General features: G+C 47.4%; 1 long non-coding RNA gene across 6 annotated transcripts in view; it reads left to right on the top strand.

Moving 5' to 3' along the window:
* LOC137547132 (uncharacterized) overlaps positions 1–21,032 on the top strand; it is a 155,725-nt gene that overhangs the window by 41,796 nt on the left and 92,897 nt on the right. For all 6 annotated transcript variants that reach the window (XR_011026496.1, XR_011026499.1, XR_011026497.1 and 3 more), the window contains one exon: positions 16,956–17,069. This is a non-coding gene — a long non-coding RNA (uncharacterized lncRNA). The remainder of the gene's footprint in view (positions 1–16,955; positions 17,070–21,032) is intronic.

Below are 21,032 nucleotides of genomic sequence, written 5' to 3'. Positions count from 1 at the left end.
GCGCCCCCGTGCTCCCATGCTGTCCCCCGGTAGCCCTGGGATCAGTGAACGGGAACATGGTTCCCGATCACCGATCCAAGTCCCCAGCAGAAAAACCGAAGCGCTCTTACTAGAGGCTTCAGTCTTTCTGCAAATAAAATTTTCCGCGTCCTCCTTGTGCTTCCAGTTAGCGAGAAGCACAAGGTGAAAAAAAAAACTCAAGGTGGCCATCTTGTGGCCAAATAGTAAAACTACATCTACATATTTTTTACATTACAATTCACACATATAATAACATTAAAAATTAACTGTTTATTTCCCACACCAAAATATTACCCAAATAAAATTTTTACTGGAAAAAAAAATTACAAAAAACAAAACAAAACATAAATAGTTACCAAAGGGTCTGAACTTTTTAAACATGCATTTGAAGGGGGTATACTACGAACGCTTTTAAACTTATAACCTTGTAAATAGTAATGGATGCAAAACAGAAAAAATGCACCTCTATTTCCAAATAAAATATTGGCGCCATACATTGTGATAGGGACAAAATTTAAATGATGTCTCAACCGAGACAAACTGGCAAATAAAATACATAGGTTTTAATTATGGTAGCGTGGATTATTTTAAAGCTTTAATGGACGACAACTGAGAAATAGAGATGTGGCGAACGGTTCCCGAACCGTTCGCCGGCGAACATCTCTAAATTCATGGGCCTCTTACTACTTCCGGGTCGCAATGATCCGGAGTAGTACGCCTGCGCTGCCCGGCGGAGCGCGTCCTAGATCGCGCTCCCGTTCCTCATGCGCAGAGAGCGCCCGGCAACAGGAGCGCGATCTAGGACGCGCTCCGCCGGGCAGCGCAGGCGTACTACTCCGGGTCATTGCGACCCGGAAGTAGTAAGAGGCCCAGAGAGGTTCGCCAGGCGAACTGTTCGGCCCAACTCTACTGAGAAATAATGAATTTTTTCCATTTTTTTCTTATTAATCCTGTTAAAATGCATTTATAAAAAAATAATTCTTAGCAAAATGTACCACTCAAAGAAAGCCTAATTAGTGGCGGAAAAAACAAGATATAGATCAATAAATTGTGTTAAGAAATGATAAAGTTATTAGCGAATGAATGGGAGGTGAAAATTGCTCTGATGCATAAGGTGAAAAATTCCATCGGGCTGAAATGGTTAAACAATACCAGTTGCCTGGCTGTCCTACTGATCTCTTTTGCAGCAGTAGTGGCTGAATCACACACCTGAAACAAGCATGCAGCAAATCCAGTCTGACTTCAGTCAGAGCACCTGATCTGCATGCTTGTTCGGGGGCTGTGGCTAAAAGTATTAGAGACACAGGATCAGCAGGAGAGTCGGGTAACTGGTATTCTTTTAAAAGGAAAAATTCACATCCTTTTCACTTTTGGTGCCCTTTAAGTGATAGGAAGGTGATGGTAGGCAATACAGATGATCAATAAGTTTGCAGATTGAAAAAGCTGCAATGGAATTTGATTGGTCCAATTTTAATCTGTTGTTGGAGGAGAGGTCAGTGCCATCGGGGTACAGCTGTACACAGTAGTTTTTCTCCAAACACCATCAATCAATGATCATTTCAGCTGAAAAAATTAAAAGCACAGGTAGCTTTAGTGTGGGCTACACTACTACTTTCAGTATATGTTATCAGCAGTGCTTCCTCATCAGATATTCCTCCACCAAAATGACAATCATCCTATGGAACTGGACTTGCGTACTGGTTATGCTACGATCACAGTAGTCTACACGCCTGTGGGGCATTACATTGGCCCCCCTCGCCTTCTCCCGCACTCTTCAGCGCTCCCATTCACAGATAAACTGCCAGTCAGATGTGTCTCAAACAGTAGTTGTCATGAAATGCTCGACAAATCAGCGCCTCTTCATTTGACCTCAAGTATGAACAGGGGCATAACTAGAAATCACCGGGCTACCTGCAAAAATGTGGATGCCCCCCCGTTTTGGGGGGCAGGAGGGGTCATAGAATGGACATGGGCACACATCGGCGGGGAGGGGGGACAGTCCCCCCTCTCACCTCGAGCTTTCCCCTGAGCGCTCTTCTCCAGCATTTATCAGTGGCAGCAGGCGGCGGGCAAGAACACATACTTCCATCCACCACGGAGGTTCGATCTCTAAGTGCCTCACGCTACTTCCTGTTTAAACAGGAAGTTGCATCAGACACTTAGAGAGAGGACCCTCTGGCGCATGGGATGCATGAAGGTATGTATTCCTGCCTGCTGCGGCTGATTGATTCTGGAGGGGAACGCTGAGGGGAGAGCCCGAGGTGAGGGAGAGGGGACAGTCCCCTCTCCCCGCCGATGTGTTACCATGCTCTCTTCTCATGCTGAGACCCCTCCTGCCCCTCAAAACAGCCCTGAGCAGGCCCTAGAGGGGCTGCAGCCACGATTGTTATGCCACTGAATATGAAGCAAAGCCTCTCATTGTGCAGTACATTTAAAATATTTAAAAATCTTTATTAAAAATTTTGCACTCACGTGGTACAGTAAGAAAGTTCAGCTTTTGGGAAGTTTTACAACAAGTTCTACTCTGCGCAGTCTCCCGGGCTGACCACTGTGTTGCGTTTCGTGTGGTGTGTTGTTTCACTGGCCACCCTGCCTGCATAATCTCCCGCCACCCCAAGCAGCGTTCCGGCGTCCTCTCACTCTCTCGGCAAAATTCCTTATTTTGAATTATACCACTACTTTGTATGGGGCAAATCAGATTCAGGCAGTTTATAACTAACTGCTTACCTGACTTGATTACCTAGATCAATCCACTATTGGCAGCTGGTAGTGATCCGTCAAGGCTAGTGGCAGCCTCTTTTCAGTCGATTCTAGTGACAGACAGGCAGTGATCAGTTAATTCTAGTGATAAGTCCCCAAGTATTAGGGAGCTAGAGATGCCCCTCCACCCAGTATAGGTAGCCAGACGTTCACTCTCAGTTTAGGTGGCAATAGGTGTCCCTGAGTATAGGAAGCTAGACATATCCTTCCCTGTCCCTGCCCTATATTATTATATTATTAGGCAGCCCTTCACCTAGAGTGACCAGACGTCCCGGATTGCCCGGGACGCGTCCCGGATTCGGGGTCCGCTGTCCCAGGCAGCATGAGGTCCCGGGAAACGTCCCGCTTTCAGCTGCGGGACGTCCCGGCCTCGGGACTCTGGCCACTCTCTCCGCATGAACTGGCAGCGGCGTCTATAGACGCCGTGCCAGTTCATTGCCTGCAGCCCCGCTCCAGCCTCCTCTTCCGGTGTCTGCTCCGACACCGGCAGGCGAGCAGGGCTACGGCAAGATGGCTGCCGAAGCCCTGTACTGGAGACTATGCGTCTCCAGTACAGGGCTTCGGGCGCCATCTTGCCGTAGCCATGTCAGCGCGGGAGACCAGAGCAGGAGGAACAGCGCGCCAGAGGAGACTTCTGCCAGGTGAGTAAATGCTTTCTTTTCCAGGTGAACTTTGCCCGCATTACGTTTCTTGCCTGGTGAAATGTTTGCCCGCATTGCGTTTCTTGCCTGGTGAAATGTTTGCCCGCATTACGTTTCTTGCCTGGTGAAATGTTTGCCCGCATTGCGTTTCTTGCCTGGTGAAATGTTTGCCCGCATTGCGTTTCCTTTCTGGTGAAATGTTTGCCCGCATTGCGTTTCTTACCTGGTGAAATGTTTGCCCGCAGTGCGTTTCTTGCCTGGTGAAATGTTTGCCCGCAGTGCGTTTCTTGCCTGGTGAAATGTTTGCCCGCAGTGCGTTTCTTGCCTGGTGAAATGTTTGCCCGCAGTGCGTTTCTTGCCTGGTGAAATGTTTGCCCGCAGTGCGTTTCTTGCCTGGTGAAATGTTTGCCCGCAGTGCGTTTCTTGCCTGGTGAAATGTTTGCCCGCATTGTGTTTCTTGCCTGGTGAAATGTTTGCCCGCAGTGCGTTTCTTGCCTGGTGAAATGTTTGCCCGCATTGCGTTTCTTGCCTGGTGAAATGTTTGCCCGCATTACGTTTCTTGCCTGGTGAAATGTTTGCCCGCATTGCGTTTCTTGCCTGGTGAAATGTTTGCCCGCATTGCGTTTCCTTTCTGGTGAAATGTTTGCCCGCATTGCGTTTCTTACCTGGTGAAATGTTTGCCCGCAGTGCGTTTCTTGCCTGGTGAAATGTTTGCCCGCATTGCGTTTCTTGCCTGGTGAAATGTTTGCCCGCAGTGCGTTTCTTGCCTGGTGAAATGTTTGCCCGCAGTGCGTTTCTTGCCTGGTGAAATGTTTGCCCGCAGTGCGTTTCTTGCCTGGTGAAATGTTTGCCCGCAGTGCGTTTCTTGCCTGGTGAAATGTTTGCCCGCATTGTGTTTCTTGCCTGGTGAAATGTTTGCCCGCAGTGCGTTTCTTGCCTGGTGAAATGTTTGCCCGCATTGCGTTTCGTGCCTGGTGAAATGTTTGCCCGCAGTGCGTTTCTTGCCTGGTGAAATGTTTGCCCGCAGTGCGTTTCTTGCCTGGTGAAATGTTTGCCCGCAGTGCGTTTCTTGCCTGGTGAAATGTTTGCCCGCAGTGCGTTTCTTGCCTGGTGAAATGTTTGCCCGCAGTGCGTTTCTTGCATGGTGAAATGTTTGCCCGCAGTGCGTTTCTTGCCTGGTGAAATGTTTGCCCGCAGTGCGTTTCTTGCCTGGTGAAATGTTTGCCCGCATTGCGTTTCGTGCCTGGTGAAATGTTTGCCCGCAGTGCGTTTCTTGCCTGGTGAAAAGTTTGCCCGCAGTGCGTTTCTTGCCTGGTGAAATGTTTGCCCGCATTACGTTTCTTGCCTGGTGAAATGTTTGCCCGCAGTGCGTTTCTTGCCTGGTGAAATGTTTGCCCGCAGTGCGTTTCCTTTCTGGTGAAATGTTTGCCCGCATTGCGTTTCTTACCTGTTGAAATGTTTGCCCGCAGTGCATTTCTTGCCTGGGGAAATGTTTGCCCGCAGTGCGTTTCTTGCCTGGTGAAATGTTTGCCCGCAGTGCGTTTCTTGCCTGGTGAAATGTTTGCCTGCAGTGCGTTTCTTGCCTGGTGAAATGTTTGCCCGCAGTGCGTTTCTTGCCTGGTGAAATGTTTGCCCGCATTGCGTTTATTTTGTACTGACATGTTGCCCGCATTGCGTTTATTTTGTACTGACATGTTTGCCCACATTGCGTTTATTTTGTACTGACATGCTTGCCCGCATTGCGTTTATTTTGTACTGACATGTTTGCCCGCATTGCATTTATTTTATACTGACATGTTTGCCCGCATTGCATTTATTTTATACTGACATGTTGCCCGCATTGCGGTTATTTTGTGCTGACATGTTGCCTATTGCGTTTATTTTCTGGTGTCCGGGGTAACTGTTACTGCATTTATTATTTAATGGTCATAGATGGCTATGTTTGCTGCTTTGTGGTTACGGTATACTATTAGCATCACACAGTTTCTGCACACCCATGATGCAAAGTCTCGTTTGTCCACATCATGGCGTAAACACTGCTTTCTTATGCCTCGCTGTTACATCATTACGTTAGCTCCGCCCATACAGTGTCATGGCCACGCCCATTTTTCGCGCGCCGCAGCCCCCCCGCCCCCAGTCTTCGGCGCTGCGCGCTCCTCAGTCCTCCCCACTTTTCGCCGCCCCCCCCCCCACGCCCCCCTCCCCGTCCAGGTTGGACCCACAAAAATCTGGTCACTCTACTTCACCATATAGGTAGTCAGATGTGCACATTATAGGCAGCCCCCAATATAGGAAACCAGGTGTCCCCAGTATAAGTAGCCAGGTCTATAGGTGTCCCCGGTTTAGATAGCCAGGTTTATAGGTGTCCCCAGTAAATATAGCCAGGTCTATATGTGTCCACAGAATAGGTAGCCGCAGTGTCGGACTGGGAGCTGGAAAAGCTGAGGAAATCCACTTGCTGGCCAAGCAGCAGTTATCAGGTGTTGCTGCTCACAGTGAAGATAAGTGACCTTGGGCACGCTGCATACTCTTTTTTGGAAACGATGCTCCCTCTCTTTTGTTTAGCTGCTCACAGTGAAGACTTGCTGCAGGTTTCTATTGGGAGTGATAACACAGGGTTACTGCTGCTTGGCCAGCATGTGGATTTCCTCAGTTTTCCCACCTCCCTGTCCGATACTGGGTAGCCAGGTCTATAGGTATTCTCAGAATAGGTAGCCAGTTATATAGGTGTCCCCAATATAAGTAGGCAGGTCTATAGTGTCAAATATCTTATCAATATCTGCCTTAAATGATTATTAACTACTTAAAGGGCCAGCCTAAAAGTCATCATAATCCATATTAGCCAAAAGCGGGTGCGTAGCTCACTATAAGCAGAATATTTATAGGTTAACAGGTTTATCGTACTGTACAGTGTATGGTGCACACAAATAAACCTTTATCCTTATCGGTAGTATATAGAGTTCTATTTTTATATAAGGAACTTTAAGTAGATATATCTTCAACAAAGCTGGGTGGTTGTCCCTAAGCCTTCAGTTGCATTTAAATAGTAATGCTTACTGATTGGTGTTTAAAAAATAACATAAAAAGTTATCTAAAAAACTTAAAACTGCTGAAGTTTGAAATGACAAGTCTTTAAAGGGAACCAGAGACGAAGCACCCTTGTGTATTTTACCATGTATATCAGTAAGAACATTAGAGAAAACACTTACCATGCTCTCTGTTTCACCCTCACTGCTAAAAGTGTCTGTTACCAGCAGTCACAAGAATCCCAGACTGAGCAATTAAATCTGGCTTTGCTGGGAATGATTATTGCTGAGTCATTATAGCAAAGCCACAAGGGGGCAGGCTTGGGCTTGAAATAACACCACAGAAGACAGACTTAGCTATAATCTTTCTGTAGCAAAGCTAGACGGAGCAGCCTGACTTCTCAGTCGGGGATTCTTATCAGAGGTGATAACAGTCAGATTACACAGAGAACAATGAAACAAAGGGCAGATTAGGTGTTTACTGTCATGTTCCCACTGATTTATAAGGTAAAATACAAGAGGGTGCTTCATCTCTGGTTCTCTTTAACGTTTATATAAGCTGTTGTCAATAAATTCACCAAGAATAATGCACATTACCTCTCTTGTGTTCTAGAATCACAGTGGAAGGTAGAGTCTCTCAGGTAGGCCTCAGTCAGTAGAGTTTCTGGCTCAGAAGAATAGATATGCAGCCCGGTAGACATTCTTATAGTAAAGTTTCTAACATAGGTCCATATGCAATTCACTTTTTCTCCTGAGTTTTCTCCTAGGTGATATTTTCACAACTTGTCAATCAAATGTTTTTAGACCTCCAACATGCAAGAAAATAATCAGAATAATTTTGATAGTACTTTGTCACTGACTTTTCTGTACTTTTTCAATTGCAGAATGCTGAAAAATTATTTTAAATAGAAGATGAAAAACTATCTCCTAGGACATAACTCAGGAGAAAAAGTGAATTGCATGTGGGCCGGGTGTCTTTTAGGGGATTTTATGGTGATGCACAAAATTCAAACTTACTTTTAACTGGTACATTCTGACATTTTGTGACATTTTAAACTATAAAGATATCTGAGCAGGTACCTACATATATGATGCTACTTGGCTTAATAACATAAGCAGAGCAGGGACAAGGTCCTCCAGCACCCAAGGCTGAGACACCAAAGTGCGCCCCCTCCATCCCTTCCACCCCAGCCGTCACACACTGATTGCTATTAGACTAAGAGGGCCACAGGGCCCACAACCTCCCCAACACCTTAATATCTAGTTATCTGGCTTGCAGTCACTGCTATGTATCCCCTTTTCTTATTTCTTTCTGCTTCATACACAATTAGGAATGACAGCTGAATGAATTGTGCGCCCCTCCTACACTGCGCCCTGAGGCTGGAGCCTCTCCAGCCTATGCCTCGGCCCGGCCCTGAACATAAGCAATCTACATGTAATCAAAATTACATCAATAACATTTTAATTAGATCTTATGACCCAAGTGGTGTTCTTATGACATCTGTCTAGATCTGATGTACGCCAAGATATATGCATATGTTCTTGTCTTATTCTAGGAAATTGGCGTGTTCTTTGGTACATCATTAATTAACAGGGATGTCCTGAACACTCTCTGTGATCACAGGTTGTACTGTCTGGATCACATGCTTTATTGCTTTCATAACAAACAGCCATCTGTTTTAATACATGCTAAAATATATAGAAAGCAAACTTATTTACCTTAAAGGGAAGGTTCAGGGAGGGTGGCTAAAAAACAAAAATCAATTTCCACTTACCTGGGGCTTCCTCCAGCCCGTCCCACGTATCTGTGTCCCACGCCAGCGCGCTGACGTCATCGGACGTCCGATGACGTCAGCGCGCCAGTGTGGGACGCAGAAGTGCCGGGCCTTGGAGCACAGAAGAGCCCGACCTGGCAGCCGGCCTGGCCAGGTCGGGTCGGCCACCGGAGACCACCGGGAGCCTGCGGAGCGGCGGCGAGGGCACCTCCTGCCTGCCACGGGCTGGAGGAAGCCCCAGGTAAGTGGAAATTGATTTTTATTTTTTAGCCACCCTCCCTGAACCTTCCCTTTAATATATAGGTCTATTATTGATCAACTCATTTAATAACTCTATGATCACTATACTTGATTAATATATCAGCGCATAACAGGCTTAGCTTGTGCGGAGCATGGGATTGGCCTTGCGTCAGCACATTACATTGCAGCAAGAACTTAAATTAAATGTGAACACTTCTCTTGTGCTTATCTTAATATAAACATAACCTAGTACAGGGAACAGATGCGCTTATTGCAGTAAATAACACTAAGGGTTACTCTAAACAACAATCTAACCCTGATTAACCCCCTTGGCGTGACGCAGTTTCCGACGCTGCGTCCGCCAGGAGGTTTTTTGCCCCCCCAAATTTTTTTGAATGCTTTAACTAGCATTTCGCTAGCTAAGCGTGTGTATTAGGTTGCTCCGGTCCCCCCCATGCCCGCCGATCGCCGCCGGCTATACATAACCTCGCCGCGATCCCACGCAAAGCGCAGTTTCCTGAACGGCTTCCGGTGTTGCCATTGCGACGATCGGAGATGACGTCATGACGTCAGCCACAATCTCGATCGCCGTCATCGCGAAGCCTGGAGCCGATTGGGCGTCTGCGTGGGAACGCTGGGGGGTACGTATACCGGCGGCTATTACGGGCGATCACGGGGGACCGGAGCAACTTTGTGCATACGCTTAGCTAGCAAACCGCTAGCTAACGCGTATTGCACCATTTTTTTTCCTGGGGCCATGTGATCCTCCGTGGCGGCTACCCCGTATGTAGCACGGGGTTACCGCTAAGGAGGTTAAATAATAACTCTGGTTATAATTATAAAATCTTGAAATTCACTCAAATAATTAGAAAAACATATATAATCAAGTTAAAGCAAGATGAAGATCATAATTTCTCTGCATTAATATGAGATTTTCTGACAATAGGTGTCCCAGTATAAGTAGCTAGGCCTATAGGTGTCCCCAGTATAAGTAGCCAGGTCTATAGGCGAGTGTTGTAATAACAACTTGGGGCTCCCCCTTCCTCGCTCCCCTCTCCAGAATTAAAGGGAAGGTTCAGGGACTAGCTAAAAAAAATAAAAATCCATTTCCACTTACCTGGGGCTTCCTCCAGCCCGTGGCAGGCAGGAGGTGCCCTCGGCGCGCTGACGTCATCGGACGTCCTCCGGGCTGTACTGCGCAGGCTCAGTAGTTCGGAGCCTGCGCAGTACAACCCGGAGGACGTCCGATGACGTCAGCGCGCCGGCGTGGAACGCACCATGGAGCGCAGAAGAGGCCCGACCTGGCCGCCGACCTGGCCAGGTCGGGTCGGCCACCGGAGACCACCGGGAGCCTGCGGAGCGGCGCCGAGGGCACCTCCTGCCTGCCACGGGCTGGAGGAAGCCCCAGGTAAGTGGAAATGGATTTTTATTTTTTTTAGCTAGTCCCTGAACCTTCCCTTTAAGCTCTTTGGCAGGCTGGCACAACCAACTTTCGTTGGAGAAAGTTCTATTTTCTGATGCACTTATACATCAAAGAACAGAGACAGATTTTACTGCAGGGGAATTCAAAGGGTCATTAGCTCTGCCCTGTTTAATAGTTTAAAAAACTAGTGTGGTTTGTAATTGAAAATAAGAGAGAATGATGCAATGTTATAAAAACAAGCTATATAACTGAAAATAAAAATATGAGACTCTTTTCTTTGCCACTAATGTTCTATGAAGTATCTGAACTACACATACAATTCTTTATATCGTAGTTTTTTGTTTTTTGTTTTGTTTTGTTTTTTTGCTTCAGTGTCACTTTAACCCCCATCCCTCCTAACTGTGCACTGCCTTTCCTATACTCACCTCTGAGAGTCTTCAGCTTCCAGGTCACTTTACCCCAACATACAGTTGCTTTTCTCTGATGTGTTGTTTTGACTCCTCCCCATAATCCCCTGTTCCATATGCCAGGACCTTTTCTGTTGTCCCCACATCTCACTGTACAGCTGCAGTACAGCTGCAGTCCTCCTCTTGTCCATCCCTGGTACAGCATCGATCAAAGAAGGGCAAAAGTGTAAGGATTCAGATCTAGAAACTTCCCAGCCATGGCCCGCCCCTACCAGCTGTGACAGCTGGAGAATGGGATGCTATGATGCTGTGATGTGACATCATTGTTCCGCTGATGAAAACATTTTTGTTGTTGTTTCAGGGAGGAAGTTGTGGTGACCACCTGAGAGTTAGCAAGATAGGGTGTATACAGGGCCCTCCCCCCCCCCCCCTCTTCGCCGAAGCAAAGTCAGACCCTGAGCTGGCTCCCACCCCCTCAGGTGGTCTCCCCTTAATTGCTCCCCAGGGCCCCTGTGCAATTTGTAGCTTTATTGTAACTCACCTGTCCCGGTGTACTGCTGCATCGTTGCTCCGCTTTCAACCCTGCTGCCCCCTCTTCTCCATGGCCCAACATCTGTTATGTGTAAATAACCTGCGCCGGGTCATAGAGAAGAGGCAGGCAGCGGAAATGAAGACAGAGCATTGATGCAGCAGCTGCTGGGACAGGTTTCATTTAGGTGCAGGGAGATGCCAAAATATGTCTCTTGCTGCGTTAGGTAATCTGTGGGAATACAGCACATACAGTGGAATGCGAAAGTTTGGGCAACCTTGTTAATCGTCATGATTTTCCTGTATAAATCGTTGGGTGTTACGATAAAAAATGTCAATTAAATATATCATATAGGAGACACACACAGTGATATTTGAGAAGTGAAATGAAGTTTATTGGATTTACAGAAAGTGTGCAATAATTGTTTAAACTAAATTGGGCAGGTGCATACATTTGGGCACCACAAAAAAAAATTAAATCAATATTTAGTAGATTCTCCTTTTGCAGAAATTACAGCCTCTGAACGCTTCCTGTAGGTTCCAATGAGAGTCTAGTTTCTGCTTGAAGGTATTTTGGACCATTACTCTTTACAAAACCTCTCTAGTTCATTCAGGTTTAATGGCTTCCGAGCATGGACAGCTCTCTTTAACTCACACCACAGATTTTCAATTATATTCAGGTCTGGGGACTGGGATGGCAATTCCAGTATGTTGTACTTGTTCCTCTGCATGAATGCCTTAGTGGATTTTGAGCAGTGTTTAGAGTTGTTGTCTTGTTGAAAGATCCAGCATCGGTGCAGCTTCAGCTTTGTCCCTGATTCCTGGACATTGGTCTCCAGAATCTGCTGATACTGAGTGGAATCCGTGCATTCCTCAACATTGAGAAGATTTCCAGTCCCTGCACTGGCCACACAGCCCCACAGCATGATGGAACCACCACCATATTTTACTGTAGGTAGCAGGTGTTTTTCTTGGAATGCTGTGTTGTTTTTCTTCCATGCATAACACCCTTTGTTATGTCCAAATAACTACATTTTTGTTTCATCAGTCCACAGCACCTTATTCCAAAATGAAGCTGGCTTGTCCAAATGTGCTTTAGCATACCTCAAGCATCTCTGTTTGTGCTTTGGGTGGAGAAAAGGCTTCCTCTGCATCACTCTTGCATACAGCATCTCCTTGTGCAAAGTGCGCCGAATGGTTGAACGATGCACAGTGACTCAATCTGCAGCAAGATGATGTTGTAGGTCTTTGGTGCTGGCCTGTGCGTTGACTCTGACTGCTCTCACCATTCGCCACTTCTGTTTAACCGAGATTTTTCTTAGTCTGCCACTTTGAGCCTTAACCAGTGGCGGCGCTACACTGGGGCTTGCCGTGGCTCAAGCCCCAGCTGATATCCTGCGAGCCCCTCTGAAAGCCCCCCCGGGTCTCTGACTCTTGATTTGTGGCTCAGCGCAGCCGCCATTCACTAGACATGGCGGCCGCCATGTTGTGGGTGGCGCTTGCATTCATCATAGGCCGGCTGGACTATAAACAGGCTCCATGTTTGATGTGTCCATCCGCCCTCTGCCCAATCAGGAGAGCAGGGGGGCGTGGGATTGAATTGGATAGGCAGGGGGCTGGAGAGAATGACTAGCTCCGCCCCCTGCACATGTAGAGCAGAGCAGATCGATGCCATTTGCCCACCCGGCACCCGCTGACCCCTGCATGCCGCCAAATTTCAATTCAGCATGGACTGACTGCAGCGCTCGTCTCGACTCACACAGCCACAGACGGTCCACAGCCTCGCACCTCAGGTACGAGGACAGTGCTGACTCCTCCACCTCAACCCGGCATCCTCCTCCCTCACCCTCAGCTTGGCTCCCTGCTGCCCGCCAGAATGGTCCCAGACTGTACCCACTCACAGCTCCAGACAGACTGTCTGCCAAACCACCTAAGGTGCCAGTGCCTCACCAGAACCAGCCAGAGGCAGCAAAAGTGAGTAACTGCGAGCCTTGAGGGGTTGGGGGAAGACCGGGAGAGACACAAACAGGGGAGCTGCAGGCCAGGGAGAGGAGTGCAGTCACAGCCAGCCTTGTAGTGCTAGCTAGCTAAACAGCATTAAAGGCATGAGGAGCGAAGGAGCAAGCCTCTGCGTCAGAGCTGCAAACTGTATTTTGCCTGGCTTGTTCTGTGTGTGTCTGTCTGCCCCATCCTCTATACCCCAATGTGTGTCTGTCTGTCTGCCCCATCCTCTATGCCCCAATGTATGTCTGTCTGTCTGCCCTATCCTCTATGCCCCTATGTGTGTCTGTCTGTCTGCCCCATCCTCTATACCCCAATGTGTGTCTGTCTGTCTGCCCCATCCTCTATACCCCAATGTGTGTCTGTCTGTCTGCCCCATCCTCTATACCCCAATGTGTGTCTGTCTGTCTGCCCCATCCTCTATGCCCCAATGTATGTCTGTCTGTCTGCCCTATCCTCTATGCCCCAATGTGTGTCTGTCTGTCTGCCCCATCCTCTATGCCCCAATGTGTGTCTGTCTGCCCCATCCTCTATGCCCCAATGTGTGTCTGTCTGTCTGCCCCATCCTCTATGCCCCAATGTGTGTCTGTCTGCCCTATCCTCTATGCCCCAATGTGTGTCTGTCTGCCCTATCCTCTATGCCCCAATGTGTGTCTGTCTGCCCCATCCTCTATGCCCCAATGTGTGTCTGTCTGCCCTATCCTCTATGCCCCAATGTATGTCTGTCTGCCCTATCCTCTATGCCCCAATGTATGTCTGTCTGCCCCATCCTCTATGCCCCAATGTATGTCTGTCTGCCCCATCCTCTATGCCCCAATTTCTGTCTGTCTGCCCTATCCTCTATGCCCTAATGTGTGTGCCTGTCTGTCTGCCCTATCCTCTATGCCCCATTGTGTGTCTGTCTGTCTGTCTGCCCTATCCTCTATGCCCCATTGTGTATCTGTCTGTCTGCCCTATCCTCTATGCCCTAATGTGTGTGCCTGTCTGTCTGCCCTATCCTCTACGCCCCAATGTGTGTCTGTCTGCCCCATCCTCTATGCCCCAATGTGTGTGTGTCTGTCTGTCTGCCCTAGCCTCTATGCCCTAATGTGTGTGCCTGTCTGTCTGCCCTATCCTCTATGCCCCATTGTGTGTCTGTCTGTCTGTCTGCCCTATCCTCTATGCCCCATTGTGTGTCTGTCTGTCTGTCTGCCCTATCCTCTATGCCCTAATGTGTGTGCCTGTCTGTCTGCCCTATCCTCTACGCCCCAATGTGTGTCTGTCTGCCCCATCCTCTATGCCCCAATGTGTGTGTGTCTGTCTGTCTGCCCTAGCCTCTATGCCCTAATGTGTGTGCCTGTCTGTCTGCCCTATCCTCTATGCCCCATTGTGTGTCTGTCTGTCTGCCCTATCCTCTATGCCCTAATGTGTGTGCCTGTCTGTCTGCCCTATCCTCTACGCCCCAATGTGTGTCTATCTGCCCCATCCTCTATGCCCCAGTGTGTGTCTGTGTGTGTCTGCCCTATCCTCTGTGCCCCAATGTGCGTGTCTGTCTGTCTGCCCCATCCTCTATGCCCCAGTGTGTGTGTGTGTCTGTCTGTGCCTTATCCTCTATGCCTCAATGTGTGTCTGTCTGTGCCCCATCCTCTATGCCCCAATGTGTGTCTGTCTATGTCCCAATGTGTGTCTGTCTGCGCCTCATCCTCTATTTGTTGATGGATGCATTTGCTGGTCTCTTATGTGCATTTACTGGGAAAACGCTGTCTGTCATTACATGCATTTACTGGTGAAAAGCTGTCTCTTATGTGCATTTACTGGTGAAAGGCTGACTGTCATTATGTGCATTAACAGGTGAAAAGCTGTCTCTTATGTGCATTTACTGGTGAAAGGCTGTCTGTCATTACGTGCATTTACTGGTGAAAAAGCTGTCTCTTTTGTGCATTTACAAATTCCCCCCCCCGTAAGCCCCGCCTGCCAGCCCTTGTGCCCCTTTTGAGCTCCCCCAAAAATCTGAAGCTGGAGCCGCCACTGGCCTTAACTTGAACTGAGCCTGTGGTCTTCCATTTGCTCAATATGTTTCTAACTGTGGAACCAGACAGCTGAAATCTCTGAGACAGCTTTCTATATCCTTCCTCTAAACCATGATGGTGAACAATCTTTGTCTTCAGGTCATTTGAGAGTTGTTTTGAGACCCTCATGTTACTACTCTTCAGAGAAAATTAAAAAAGGAGGGAAAATTACAATTGACACCCTTAAATACGCTTTCTCATAATTGGATTCACCTGTGTATGTAGGTCAGGGGTCACTGAGCTTACCAAACCAATTTGAGTTCCAATAATTAGTTCTAAATGTTTTGGGATCAATATAAAGGCAACAGTGCCCAAATGTATGCACCTGCCTAATTATATTTAAACAATTATTGCGCACTTTCTGTAAACCCGATAAACTTCATTTCACTTCTCAAATGTCACTGTGTGTGTCTCCTATATGATATATTTAACTGACCTTTTTTATCGTAACAACTAATGATTTATACAGGAAAATCATGACGATTAACAAGGTTGCCCAAACTTTCGCATCCCATTGTATATTCCCCGACTGATTACCTAATTTTATCCTTTGGCTGTGTAATTCGTGGTGTGGCTATTGCCAGCACCCGAATTACGGAGATTTTACAGCAGTTTGGGCTGAGCTGTAATTAACATTATGGCCTATGGCGGCATCCAAATTAGGCACAGAGGCAGGCGTCAAAATGACCTGACTCAGCTGGAGGGGAGGTCACTGTAGGTGCTGCTAGATGGTGGGAGAGGTCAGTGTGGGATGGTAGGGGGATAGGAGACATCACTGTGGGTGCTGGTGAAGGGTAGGAAAAGTCGTTGTGGGTGCTGGAAGGGAAGAAGAGATCACTAAGGGTGCTTGTGGAGGGTGGGAGAGGTCATTGTAGGTGGAGGGTGGGAGAGGTCACTGTGGGTGCTTGTGGAGGGTGGGAGAGGTCATTGTAGGTGGAGGGTGGGAGAGGTCACTGTGGGTGTTGTAGAAGGTGGGAGAGGTCACTGTGGGTGTTGTGAAAGGTGGGAGAGGTCACTGTGGGTCAATGTTGCTCGTAAACCTCCAATCACGGATTTGAATAAATCCGTCCACGGCAGTCCCAAAATCCAGATTAGCAGTGATTGTGACCTGGATTTGAAACTGACTTACGAATTTGACTCAGATTTTAGCAGTGATTACCATTAGAATCTGTGATCATGGGTCGTGATCCGGATTTACCTTCAACGTTAATAGCAAAGCCCCCATACATACTACAATCGCCAAAATTGCATGGATTATAAAGGTGATCAGTGTCTACAACTTCAAATTCAAATAGACCTTATAGTTTTTGAGAAAATCGAATTTAAAGTTTTAAATGGAAGAAAAAAAGTATTTGTGATTAAAAATCGCCAAAACCCGCCGATTTTAGCAGTTAATAGCAAAGCCCCCTTACATGGCAGAAACACCAAATTTGCCAGATATATTAAAAAGAATAGTGGGATCAAGAGGAAAGCGCGCATGCGCAGTACTTTCACGCCGGCCGCCGTGACGACGCGGGGCGGCCGGCCCCGTGACGTCAGCCGCGTCATACCATGAAGAAGGAGCCCGATGTCGCCGGGCTGCCGCCGGTCAGCCATTCCAGAGCGGGGCCTAGGAGAGGAGCCAGGACGCCGTCGTGGGACCTCCCGACCAGCGCTGGGCTGGAGAAAGCCCCGGGTGAGTACTATTTTCCTTTTCAGGGTGAGCTCGGAGTCCCTTTAATGTTTTTTAATTTGTAAAACATTATTGTAAACAAAATACAACACATTATTTATTACAAAAGTTATTGCCACTTATTGTTTACACCCCGCGCCCTTTTTTCCCTACGCCTTTTTTGCATGTACGCGTCTGGTACTGCTACTTCAGTTCTCAGCAGGATGCCTTCTGTTCATCCTTCTCCCTTCTCTGTGTGTAAGACAGAACGAGCTGCCTGTTAAGCATATCTGTACAGTGGTTGTTACCAAACTGTTTTGGCAACAGGCATCTGCTAATATTGGCAGCTTTATTAGCTATGACAGATCAACATAATAGGTGTGTTTTACTTATAGAGAAACAACTAACTTGTCTTCTTTTTTATTGTGTTCCAGAATTCAAATATTTTGTTTTGACTCTAGAGAGAAAATGATTAAACTAAAGCCACTGATAAATATAAATACACCTGTGATGGTCTAACAAGAGATGCGGAAGGACTCTTCAAACAGGTATGGTACTGCTAACTTGAGCATTAGAGTATATTTTGCAAATATCGCTATATCGCTATTTGCATTACCAGTGTAACACGTTGTATACTAATGACAGGTGAGACTACTTTTGATCTTATTCTACATAACACAACTATTATATACTTTTTTGAATGTGCTTAGAAGATTGATGATTGCTTGGCTATAAAGGCCATGATGAGATGGAATACTGTAAGGAAACGCTACTTGGAACTGTTCATATTTTGTATACTGTATATGCTGTATGATAAGCAAATACAGTTTTTTATATAAAATCATATAATTAGTGCTCTGATTCATTTCAAGGTATACCATCAATCTATAATTACTTTTATAGAGGGTTCAGACACCGCTATGCCGGATTTATATGATAGCACCGCTTTAAAGGCTGGTCCTTTACTGAGTTAGCAATCATGAAAAAGGCAAGAACCGCACATGTTTTTGTCCCCTATAGTGGGGGGAGGGGGCTTTCTTGCTACCTGCATGGGGGGAGGGCTCTCTAGCTACCTACATGGGGGGCTCTTTGGCTAATGAGGGGCTCTTTGGCTATGTGCACAAGGGGCTCTCTGGCTACGTACATGAGGGGCTCTCAGGGGCATAACTAGGAGCCACTGGGCCCCCCCTGCAGAGATTCCGACAGCCCCCCCCCCCCCTGCAGAGATTCCGACGGACCCCCTCCAGGGCCCGCTCAGGGCTGTTTTGGGGTGCTGGAGGGGTCGCAGTATGAGGGGAAAGCTATGGCCACAGTCGGCGGGGAGGGGGGACGGTCCCCCCCCTCCCTCACCTCGGGCTCTGCGCTCCCCTCCAGCTTAAATTTGTGTCTGGGCAGCGGCAGATACATACCTTCCGTGCGCTCCACCATGAATGTTCCTATAATGCTGGGGGAGCATACTGTCTGACCACCCAGCACAACAAGGCTAAGAGCTGGATAATGGAAGAGGCTACACAGGCTGCCCAGAGCAACTGCAGCTCTAGGCTGCTGATAAGAGGCAATGGCAGCGTAGTGCAATATTGCGCTGCTCTTGCGTTAGCAAACATTCAGACGGATACAAGACATACTGAAATGAGGCAGCCAAATGCGACCACTGCGATGGCGTACCTCATAAGAGCAGGACTTGAGGATTCGCCACTCCAACACCGGACATGGCGTAATCCACAAGGCAGGACAGACAGAGGAAGATAAACAGGCAATAGGTCAAACACAGATAATCACAGGTAGTATTAAACAGTATGGGCCTGATTCACAAAGCGGAGATAACTCAGTTATCACGCCTAAAAGACTTTAGGCGTGATAACCTTTGCACTTGTGCGCGCAAAGCTTTGCGCGCGGAAAATTCGCGCGAGTTTCTACTTATCATGCCTAAACTGAGTTTAGGCGTGATAAAGGGCTTTTCACTCGCGTGCAAACACTTTGCACCGCTTTGTGAATCAGGCCCTATAACAGAACTAACTATTGTACAAAATCCCCGGGGTCCTGTCACTTCAAATGTACCACGGATCTGACTAAACATAAACAAGGACTTGAGACAAACAGAATGAACGCTTGCTAATCCAGTCAATGACCCAGCGACAGTAAGCGTTCACACACAGACCAACACACAAGGTAACAGGAACAGGACTAGGAAGGATTCGCTACTCCTACGCAGAAGTGAGCGCAATCCACGCAAGGTAACAGGAACAGGACTAGGAAGGATTCGCTACTCCTACGCAGGAGTGAGCGCAATCCACGCAAGGTAACAGGAACAGGACTAGGAAGGATTCGCTACTCCTACGCAGAAGTGAGCGCAATCCATGCAAGGTAACAGGAACCAGGAACAAAGGCCCAGAAGTAACAGCTAGACAGACTAAGACTGAAACTATGACGGGCGGAGCACGCTTGCAGGAAGCAAACCTTTATACTGAGGTCATCCAATGAGAGCAGAGATGCAAATCTCCACACAGGTGAATAGTAATCAGTCGCGAGCTGACAGCCAGAAAAGGCAGACAAAACTATGCAACCTGCATGAAAGTAACTGCAACTCAGCAGCAACAGACAATGGCCTCAATTAACTAAGCTTAACTCCTGTCTTTAATACCTCTTCTGAGCTGTTTTACAGTTATCACCATGGTGATATAATTGTAATAACTGTAACACAGCTCAGAAGAGTTATTAAAAACAAAAGTTTGCTTTCCTAAAACAGAAAGAATTTGCGATAATTCAGGTTGGAGTGAGCTCGAGATGTCTCCCAGGCACCACTGCTGAATATATGCAAATTAACCATTGTACCCTTAGAAGCTAAACACACCTCCAGAACCGCTGGAATGCAATGATGTGTCAGCTTGTTAATATGTACAGAGCCATAATAATCCAACATGCATACAGACTGTTTCGGATTGTTTGATCCTCATCAGTGCATGGTATGGATTAATTTGGCTCTATGGAGTAGGGCTTGTAAATCCGAGAGGCACAGGCTCTCAAGAGTTATTAAAGACAGGAGTTAAGCTTAGTGAATTGAGGCCAATGTTTGAATTCATAACAGCATCCCAAGCTGCCCTGAACTGCATAGCGGTTGCAAATGGAATCAACGCTCAGTGTGAGTGCAACCCCTATGCAAACGAATGCATGTAAAGAAATCAGAACTGCTTGGCTGCAGTACAAGGTATGTATCTGCCCGCTGCCCAGACACAAATTTAAGGTGGAGGGGAGTGCAGAGGGGAGAGCCCGAGGTGAGGGAGGGGGGGGACCGTCCCCCCTTCCCGCCGACTATGGCCATGGCTTTCCCCTCATGCTGTGACCCCTCCAGCACCCCAAAACGGCCCTGAGTGGGCCCCAGGGGGGGGGGCCCGGACCCCCCCACGGGAGCAGGGCCTGCAGGCCCTATTGTTACGCCCATGCTCTCTGGCAACCTACACGGGGCTGTACTGAAGCAACGCTGCATCTGCCTAATACTGGGGGCTCTTGTGGCTAACTATACTTGGGGGACTGCATCTTAGTACCTAATATTGAGGGATACTATGGTAACTAGAGATGCCCCGAACGGTTCTCCCGGCAGGTAGTCCAGGCGGATATCAGCTATCATCTGTTGAGGGAGGTCCACGGGCCCAGGTGTGGTTGCATCCTCTGCACCCCCGATTGCTACACCACTGGATCCCTCCGTGATGCTTCTGGGAATAAGCCCTTAACGTAGACACTGTTTTTGCAGAATTGAACAAGATTATGCTCTGTGAACATATTCTGGCTAAGATTAAAAACACTTTGTCTAATTTTGATAAAACTTGGGGGTCAATTGATAGATTGGCAGAATAATGAAGGCTTGTCCTATGTCCTTTACTCCTAACTTGGTCCTCTAGTGTTCCTTAACGCATATTTGCAGTCTTTTTGGAACTATCCCTGGAGACCTGTTTAATCCTGCTCGATTTGGCATGATGATTTGTTGATATCAGTGATTTATCTTGTCTTTCCCCATTCTCCTAGGTTTACTAGGCAGAAGTGTGTTTCACCCTTAAACCTACCCCACCCCCACCCTCCCTTCTCTGTTACATTTAAAGTGCTATATGTATGATACGATTTCCAGAATACAGTTTTTTCTTGTCTGTCCCCATTCCCCTATACCCCTAGGCTCACTAGGCAGAAGTTTGTAGCCCCATACCCTCCCTTCCCTGTTACATTTAAAGTGCCCTATCTATGTTAGTTTCCAGATATTATAATGAGGCTGTTTATTATGACCCCCATGCGTGGGATACTGTTGTAATACTTTGCATACTCATTTTTGCATATATGCACAATAAAATATTTTTGAAACCCGATGTGAGCGACCGATGGAAGCTACCATGTTTATTTCCTTTTAAACAATACAAGTTGCCTGGCAGTCCTGCTGATCTATCTGGTCAGTAGGGTCTAAATCACACACCTGAAACAAACATGCAGCTCACATTGCCAGATTTATCATAGACATCTGATCTACA

Source organism: Hyperolius riggenbachi, chromosome 2 (genome assembly GCF_040937935.1).
Source record: "Hyperolius riggenbachi isolate aHypRig1 chromosome 2, aHypRig1.pri, whole genome shotgun sequence".
Lineage (NCBI taxonomy): Eukaryota > Metazoa > Chordata > Amphibia > Anura > Hyperoliidae > Hyperolius > Hyperolius riggenbachi.
Note: the sequence above shows the minus strand (reverse complement) of the source record. Positions and strands in the feature narration are given on the sequence as shown.